This window comes from Notamacropus eugenii, chromosome 4, assembly GCF_028372415.1.
Source record: "Notamacropus eugenii isolate mMacEug1 chromosome 4, mMacEug1.pri_v2, whole genome shotgun sequence".
NCBI lineage: Eukaryota > Metazoa > Chordata > Mammalia > Diprotodontia > Macropodidae > Notamacropus > Notamacropus eugenii.
The window spans coordinates 417,658,167-417,666,959 of NC_092875.1; the positions used below are offsets into that span (position 1 = coordinate 417,658,167).

The 8,793-nt window shown below is 37.3% G+C and overlaps 1 pseudogene; it reads right to left on the minus strand.

Moving 5' to 3' along the window:
* Positions 1 to 2,183: 2,183 nt before the first annotated feature.
* Positions 2,184 to 2,643, minus strand: LOC140502673 (small ribosomal subunit protein uS8-like; annotated as a pseudogene).
* Between the last annotated feature and the right edge of the window lie 6,150 nt (positions 2,644 to 8,793).

Below are 8,793 nucleotides of genomic sequence, written 5' to 3' on the forward strand. Positions count from 1 at the left end.
GTAGGTACAGGTCTGTTCGGGGATGTGGGAACTAAGGGATTCAAAGCAAATTTGAGAATTGTTCAGATCTAGAGCTCCTTCCTAGGTCCTCATCTTTTGATTTTCATGTCAACAAAGGGGTATATATTTAAAATTTTTGAGCTGTGACTATTTCTATTAGACTGAATCTTGTCATAGACCATTAGATTTTTGAGTTCCTTCAGAGCAGGGAGTGTCTTTTACCTTTCTTTGTGTCACTAGTGTTTAGCACTGTACCTGACACATAGTAGGTCCTTAATAAATGTTTATTGACTGACTAATTAACCTTAACACCTTAGAGCAGAGCAGAACAGTGGAGGAAAGGCTGTTGGTTTTATAATCAAGAGAGTAAGATTATGCATATATTGTCTCAATAGAATGCATCCTTTTTGAGGGTCAGTTTCAGTTTTGTCCTTTATGTCCTTATGTCCCCCACAGCTCCTCGTCCCTTAGGGATAGGAGCTAAATCTGTGATTTCATTGATATAGGAAGCTCTGGAACAAGGATGATGATAATGATGACAGCAAACATTTATATGGTGCTTATTACGTGCAAGGCACTGTTATGATCCTCATTTTACTGATGAGAAAACCAAGGCAATAGGGGTTAAGTGACTTGCCCAGGGTCACACAGCTAGAAAGTGTCTGAAGCCTGATTTGAATTTGGTACCTCCTCTACTAATACAAGTCAGTACCTTCTCTACAACTTATAGTCAGCACTTAGCACAGTACCTGGCACATAGTAAGCAATATTAATTGATCTATTAAAGAGATTATTTTTTTAACTAATTTATTTTTAGTTTTCAACATTCAGTTCCACAGGATTTTGAGTTTTTAATTTTCTCCACCTCTCTTCCCTCCTCCCACCCTAAGACTGCATGCAATCTGATATAGGCTCTACATGTACACTCTTATTAAACATATTTTCACACTAGTCATGTTGTAAAGAAGCACTAGAAACAATGGGATGAACCATAAGAAAGAAGAAACAAAACAAAACAAAAGACAGGAAATAGTATGTTATGCTCTGCATTCAGACTCCATAGTTCTTTCTCTGGATGTGGATGGCATTTTCCATCATGAGCTTTTTGGAGTTGTCTTAGAACTTTACTTTGTTGAGAAGAGTCAAGTCTATCAAAGTCAGTGGTTGTAACTGTGTGCAAAGTTCTCCTGATACTGCTCACATCACTCAGCATCAGTTCATGTAAGTCTTTCCAGGTTTTTCTGAAATTTGCCTGCTTATCATTTCTTATAGCACCATAGTATTCCATTACATTCATATACCACAACTTGTTCAGCCATTCCCCAACTGATGGACCTCCACTCAATTTCCAATTCTTGGCCACCACATAAAGAGCTGCTATAAATATTTTTATACATGTGAGTCTTTTTTTCCATTATTATGATATCTTTGGGATACAGACCTAGAAGTACTATTGCTGGGTCAAAAGGTATGCACATTTTTATAGCCCTTTGGTCATAATTCCAAATTGCTCTCCGAAATGGTTTGATCGGTTCACAACTCTACCAGCAATGCATTAACACGCCAATTTTCCTACATCTTCTCCAGTATTTATAATTTTCCTTTTATAATATTATTATTTAATGTATAATTTTCCTATTTTGTCATATTACCCAATCTGACAGGTATAATATGATACCTAAGAGCTGCTTTGATTTGCATTTCTCTAATCAATATTGAATTAGAGCATTTTTTTATATGAGTATAGGTAGCTTTAATTTTTTCATGTGAAAACTGCCTGTTCATATCCTTTGACCATTGATCAATTGAGGAATTACTTGTATTATTATAAATTTGACTCTCTTCTCTATATATTTTACAAATGAAGCCTTTATCAGAGACACTGATTGTAAAAATTCTTCCCAAATTTTCTGCTTCCCTCCTAATCTTGGTTGCATTGGCTTTGTTTATACAAAAGCTTTTCAATTTAATGCAATCAAAAATTATTCATTTTGCATTTCATAATGTTCTCTGTCTCTTGTTTGGTCATAAATTCCTCCATTCTTCATAAATCTGAAAGATAAACTATTCCTTGCTCTCCCAATTTAGTTATAGTATCACACTTTATACCTAAATCATGTATCCATTTGGACTTTATTTTGTTATACAGTGTGAGACATTAGTTTATGCCCAGTTTCTGAATGCTATTTTCCAGCTTTCCCAGCAGTTTTTTTCCCATTGAAGAATTTTATTTGTATGCATGTTTTACACCCCTTAGAAAAAGAATTCCAGGATTTTTTCCTCCTATATGTTTTCGTCTTGCTTCCTCATGGTCCACGATGCCAGCTGAGGTTGTAAACACAATCAACCCAAACTGACGGGACAGTAGCAGATTATTCCACCACTTTTTCGGCTCTTTCAACTGAACATCAAATCTGGGGCTGATTACACATTTGTTTAATCTTCCTGTGAGGTTCACAACAATTTTTCCTTCTCGATGATCATCAATGATCTCAAATTCACCAATATAACCATGCTTCATCATCACAGTTAAGAAATGGACAATTACTTTAGAGTACGGCCTAATGAGAACCTGACATTTTCCTAACTTTTCTGACTGTTGATGGTTTGGAGACCATCTGCCAGGACATTCAAGTGAACCATGGTGACAACGCTGCAAGATGGTGGAAAGAGGACAGGATTGGTGAGTGTGGAGAGATGTGGGCTTTCCCAGCAGTTTTTGTCAAATAATGAGTTCTTATCCCAGAAGCTGTGGTCTTTGGGTTTAACAAACAGTAAACTACTATAATCATTGACTATGGTGCCTTGTATACCAAACTTCTTTCATTGACCCACCACTCTGTTTCTTAGCCTATCAAGTAGTTTTGATGATTGTTGCTTTATAGTATAATTTAAGACCTGGCATGGCTAGACTTCCTTCCCGAGCATTTCTTTTAATTAATTAATTCCCATGATATTCTGGACCTTTTGTTCTTCTAGATGAATTTTATTATTTTTTCTAGTTCTATAAAATAATTTTTGGTAGTTTGATTGGTATGGGACTGAATACATAAATTAAGTTAGGTAGAATTTTCATTTTTATTATATTTACTCCATCTACCCTTGAGCAACCGAAGGTTTTCCAGTTATTTAGATCTGACTTTGTGTGAAAAGTGTTTGTAGTGGTGTTCATATAGTTCCTGAGTTTGTCGTGTCAGGTAGACTCCCAAGTATAATATAATATCTACAGTAATTTTAAATGGAATTTCTCTTTCTATATTTTGCTGTTGGTCTTATTAGTAATGTATAGCAATGCTATTGATTTCTGTGGGTTTATTTTATAACCTGCAGCTCTACTAAAGTTGCTTATTATTTCAAGTAATTTTTAACTTGATTCTCTAGGATTCTCTAAGTATATCATCATATCATCTGCAAAGAGTGGTAGCTTTGTTTCTTCTTCGCCTATTCTAAATCCTTCCATTTCTTTTTCTTCTCGTATGGCTAAAGTTAATGTTTCTAGTACCATATTGGAAATGCTTCTAGCTTATCCCTCTTACATATACTTGCTCATGGTTTTAAATAGATCCTATTTAACTTTGTAAGGAAGACTCCATTTATTCTTATGCTCTCTAGTGTTTTTAATAGGAATAGGTGTTTTATTTTGTCAAAAGCTTTTTCTGCATCTACTGAGATAATCACATGGTTTCTGGTAGTTTTGCTGTTGATATGATCAATTATGCTGACAGTTTTCTTAATATTTAACCAGCCCTGCATTCCTGGTATAAATCCTATCTGGTCATAGTGTATTATCCACATGATAAATTGCTGTAATTCTTTTGCTAATATTTTATTTAAAATTTTTGCATCTATGTTCATTATGGAAATTGGTCTACAATTTTCTTTCTCTGTTGTGATTCTTCCAGCTTAGGTATCAGTACCATATTTGCATCATAAGTAGAATTTGGTAAACTCCTTTGCCTATTTTCCCTAATAGTCTATATGGTATTGGGATTAATTGTTCTTTAAACATTTGATAGAATTTTTTTTGTATATCTATCTGGTCCTGGAGATTTTTTCCCAGGGAATTCATTGTTTAATTTCCTTTTCTGAGATGGGGTTAAGATTTTGTTTTCTCTTCTGTTAATCTGGGTGATTTATATTTTTGTAAATATTCATCCATTTCACTAAGATTGTCAAATCCATTCCCATTCAGTTGAGCAAAATAGTCCCTAATTATTGTTTTAATTTCCTCTTCCTTGATGGTGAGCCTTGAGTTGTTCCAGGACCTGCCCACTGTCTTACTAAGTTTCACAAAGCATAAAGCACTGGACCTGGAGTCAGGGAGACTTGAGTTCAAATTGGGCCTTAGATAATACGTGACCCTGGGCAAGTCATTTAACCTCTGCCTCATTTTTATCAGCTATAGAATGGGAGTAATAAAAGTGCCTAGCTCCCAGGGTTGTTTTCAAGATCAAATGATATAACCCACTGTCATTGGTATGGCGTAGCTGTGGATCAGAGAGGTAGTGGGGGAAGACAGGTCTGCAGGCCTGTCTGACCCAGGACCATCGTGATGATCAGCCTCACATGGGGGTGCAGTGGGGCAGAGCTGCAGTGAAGAAGATGATGTTCCCTTACATTCTTGTACCACAAGGAGGGCAAATGCCATAAACAAAAAAGAAATTCCAACAGTCCATTCACTGACTGGAGATGATTCTGTACAGTGGGTGCTGACCATAAAAGCATACAAAAGAGCCTCACAAAATAGACTGATGTTAGCAATGCATTCTGTCCACTCCAGAGCTACATCAAAACAAAACTGGAAATAAATTTTACTTCCTGAGTACACAGGCCACATGCTGCTTTTTGAGAATGATTACATCCCAACACTTATTATTCAATTACAAAAAGGCAATGATTTTTTCTAGCTGTGCAATAGTCTTCCAAACATTGAATGTACATGGGTAATAGCTATGTGATGACTATTCTTAGGAACATTTTTAGCTGATCTCCATGAAATGAAAGATAAAAGAAAGAAAATAATAGTAATAATGATAAATCCCATTAGATATTCAAAATGAATTCCTCACAACAACTTATTAAGTAGGTAGGGTAAATATGATTATCCTCATCTTATAAAAGGGTAAATTGAGGCACACATACATTTTTTTCCTACTTATATCACAAAAGTATTGGAAGGATCAACATGCATGAGATAATATATTTGAAAGTAATCTGCAGATTGTAAAGCACTATTCAAATATAAGGTAGTGGTATTAACTACTAGTATTTATTCTATATTAAAGCATGTTAGGACAACAGAAAGGGTCAGAGAACCTGATTTCAAATCCTGGCACGACCTTGGGCAAGTAACAACTTTTCTAGGTCCTAGTTTTCACACCTGTGAAATAAAGCAGTTGAACTTCACTAGATGGCCTCAATCATCTTTCCCAACTCGAACTCTATCACCTTATCATTTTTCTACAGCATTTTAGATAAATACCAAAATTGTTAGAAAGCATCTGAAAGTGCAAGTCTCATTTCACATCTGGGGCACCCTCTTCCATCACGGATCTGGAACCCACACATTTAACATTAATTTGGAATTTTCAACCATCTAGATAGGGAAGAGAGAACGGTTAACATTGCTTCATTTATATAGCATCTTAAGGGTTTCAAAGTCCTTTCCATGTATTTTCCTATTTGATTTTCACAACAGCCCTGTGAGAAAATGCTATCATTATGCTGATTTAATAGGTGAGGAAACAGGCTCCTGCCTGCTTTTCCAGGCTTACTACACCTTGTCTCCCTTCATCTACACTACTGTTCAGTCAAACTGGCTTCTTTATTGTTCTGCACAAATGATATTCCATCTCCTGGCTCTCTCTCCTTGCCTGGAATGCACTCTACTCAAAGGAATCTCAGATTTTCTGTAAAGCTCAGCTCAAACACCACCCCCTATAGAAGGCTTTCCTTAATTCCCTCATGTATTGTCTCCTCCCCACCAAAAAAGAAAAGATAAAATCAATATTTTGGTTTTACTTTGTATGTGTTTTGTACTTACTTACATTTTTAGGAAAGGTAGTGTGATGTCGTAGATAGAGAGCTGGAGCCAAAAAGATTTGGCTTTTGAGACCAGCCTCTGACACCTAGTGGTTCAGTGACCCTGAGCAAATGGTTAGTACCACATCAGAGCAAATCTCAGTACTCCCAGAAGGTTCTCTAAGATTCTAAATTGCAGAAAAATGACTGACCTGAATTGGTAGAAGGGGCAGCTAGGTGGCGCAGTAGATAGAGGACCAGACTTGCAGTGAGGAAGACACATCTCCCTGAGTTCAAATCTGGTCTCAGATACGTCTTAGCTGTGTGACCTTAGGCAAGTCACTTAACCCTGTTTGCCTTAGTTCCTTATGTGTAAAATGAGGTAGAGAAGGAAATGGAAAACCATTCCAGCATCTCTGCCAAAATGGGGTCCCAAAGAGTTGGATACAACTGAAATGACTGAAAAACAACAACATTGTTAGAAGGAGTTTCCTCATTGAGGAATTCTTGATATCAGTGAAAAACCAGGTCCAGCCCCTATCCTTGGTGCGTGTGTGTGTGCGTGCGCGTGTGTGTGTGTGAGATTTTTCATGACAAATTCCTTGAGGGCAGGAAGCCTTTTATTTTGTCTTTGCATCCCCAGTGCCTAGTGCATTTTGCATGAATAGTTATTGATTGATTGATTTGGACTGCATGGTAGCAAGAGATCACTAGATATGATCCCTCCTGATGGAGTTACTTTGATGGGGAAGGAGGGAGGGGAGAGAGGGAGCTGCTGCAAGGAGGCCTCGGAGAATTTCTCTTCTGTGACTTTGATGGGTCCTAGGGTTCTTGTTGATCCACAAGGGGATGCCTGGGAGCAAAGATGTTACTTAAGTTGAAATGCTTCCGAAGAGACCAGTATTGTCAACAGCAGGGGCAGAGAGGGATAAGGGTTTACTCAGAGGAAAGGAAAAATGACTTTTATTCAGTATGTGTATATATGCATATGCATACATATGACTTTTATATAGTATATCATACATACAGAAATACACACATATTGTATATCTTTGTATAGACACATGTCTCCACACAGTGATAAAAAGTAAGCTATTTGAGAATAGGGGTTTTTTAAGAAAAATCTTTTCATCCTCAGGGCCTAACACAATGCTTAGCACATAGTAGGCATTTAATAAATGTTTGATTGATTACAGGCTTACAGGCTAATATTTATGTTAGGCTACAGGAATCTAGTTTGCTTGACAAGATTATCACTCCCTCATCCCCCTCCTCTCCCTCCATCCCCTCCCTGGTTGCCTTGGAAATTCTGCGGAGTAAATGTGATTTTTCCACTGGATGTGATTTCCTAGCAAAAAAGGACTCAGTGTCCAACACAAGACCACTTTAGACGATTTCACTTTCCCCTAGAGGAAGATGCCTTTCAGAACTATTTCCTGTTTGGCTAAATTTATAATTGTCTAATGTTCACATCAATTACTGGCTGATTACTGTTGTAGTAAGATAAATGGCTCAAAGGTATGGAATTTGACAGGGAGCCTAAAGAAGAGATATCAAAGAGAATAAATTATTTTCAGCTTCCAAGTGATATTTCAGAAGCATCATAATGTAAGCAAAACATGGAGTTCCTCCAGCAACTGTTTTTAAAAATTATGTTTATTTCTTTCTTTATTGCTTCTGAGAACAAAGTACTCATTACCTGCTTGCTTGTGAGTCAACTGTTTCATGCCTTTTGCATCTAAGTTGAGATTAGTAAAAGTTCTGCTGAAAGGAATGGGGGTGATTTTCCCAGCAAGCTTATGATAGGCTAGGGTATGGGGTGGGGGAAGATGTATCTTGCACCCCCTCCCCCAGATATTGTGGATTTGAAAAGTGCACTAGCTTTAATATTATCTCAGATTAAGAGTTTGTGAGGGAGATACACACAGAACACGTCTTAGGTACCCCAGATCCCTGCTGGAAACAAAATGACATAGTCTTCTTTGAATTACATTCCCCTAGATCCCTACTAAAAACCAGTGCTATCCCTATCAGTTCCAGAGTACCAGAGCCAACATTCCTGTCCAGAGTCCTTTTCACAGGAGTCCCCATATGACTTCTTAACCCAGTTTCCAAATAGTAAATGTGGCAAAGTAAACAACTGGCCTAGGGGTTTTCCAGAGCACATCTTCAGAGAATAGATCTCTGGTGTTTAGGAGAATAGGAGTCAATCCTTTATGGAGTCAGGCACTTCACTCCCTTCCATGTAATCCAAGATCCAGCTACACTGGCCTGATTGCCGTTCTCCACCCAGGACACTGTATCTCCCAGTCTGTTGTCTCATCACTGGCTGCCTTTCATGTTTGCAGTGCTCCTCCTCCACCTCCTCTCATTTGTCTCCTGATTTCTCTCTCTTCTTTCTAGATTTAGCTCACATCTTACCTTCTGCAGGAGGTTTTTCCCAGTCCCCCAATCCCCTACTGCTAGGACTTTCCTGCTGAGATGACCTCCCATCAATGCTGTATAGATTGATAGCTAGATCAATAGATAGATAGATGATGGAATGATAGAGAGATATGGTATATATAGGACATATATACACATATACATATGTTTGCATACATATACATATATACACATATACATGTGTACATACATACACATATGTGTGCATGTGTGAGTGTGTGTGTATGTGTGTATATATATATATATATATATATACATACACATACACATGTATATCCTACATAGTTGTTTATGTGTTATCTCCCCCTAACTAAGACTTGTAACTCC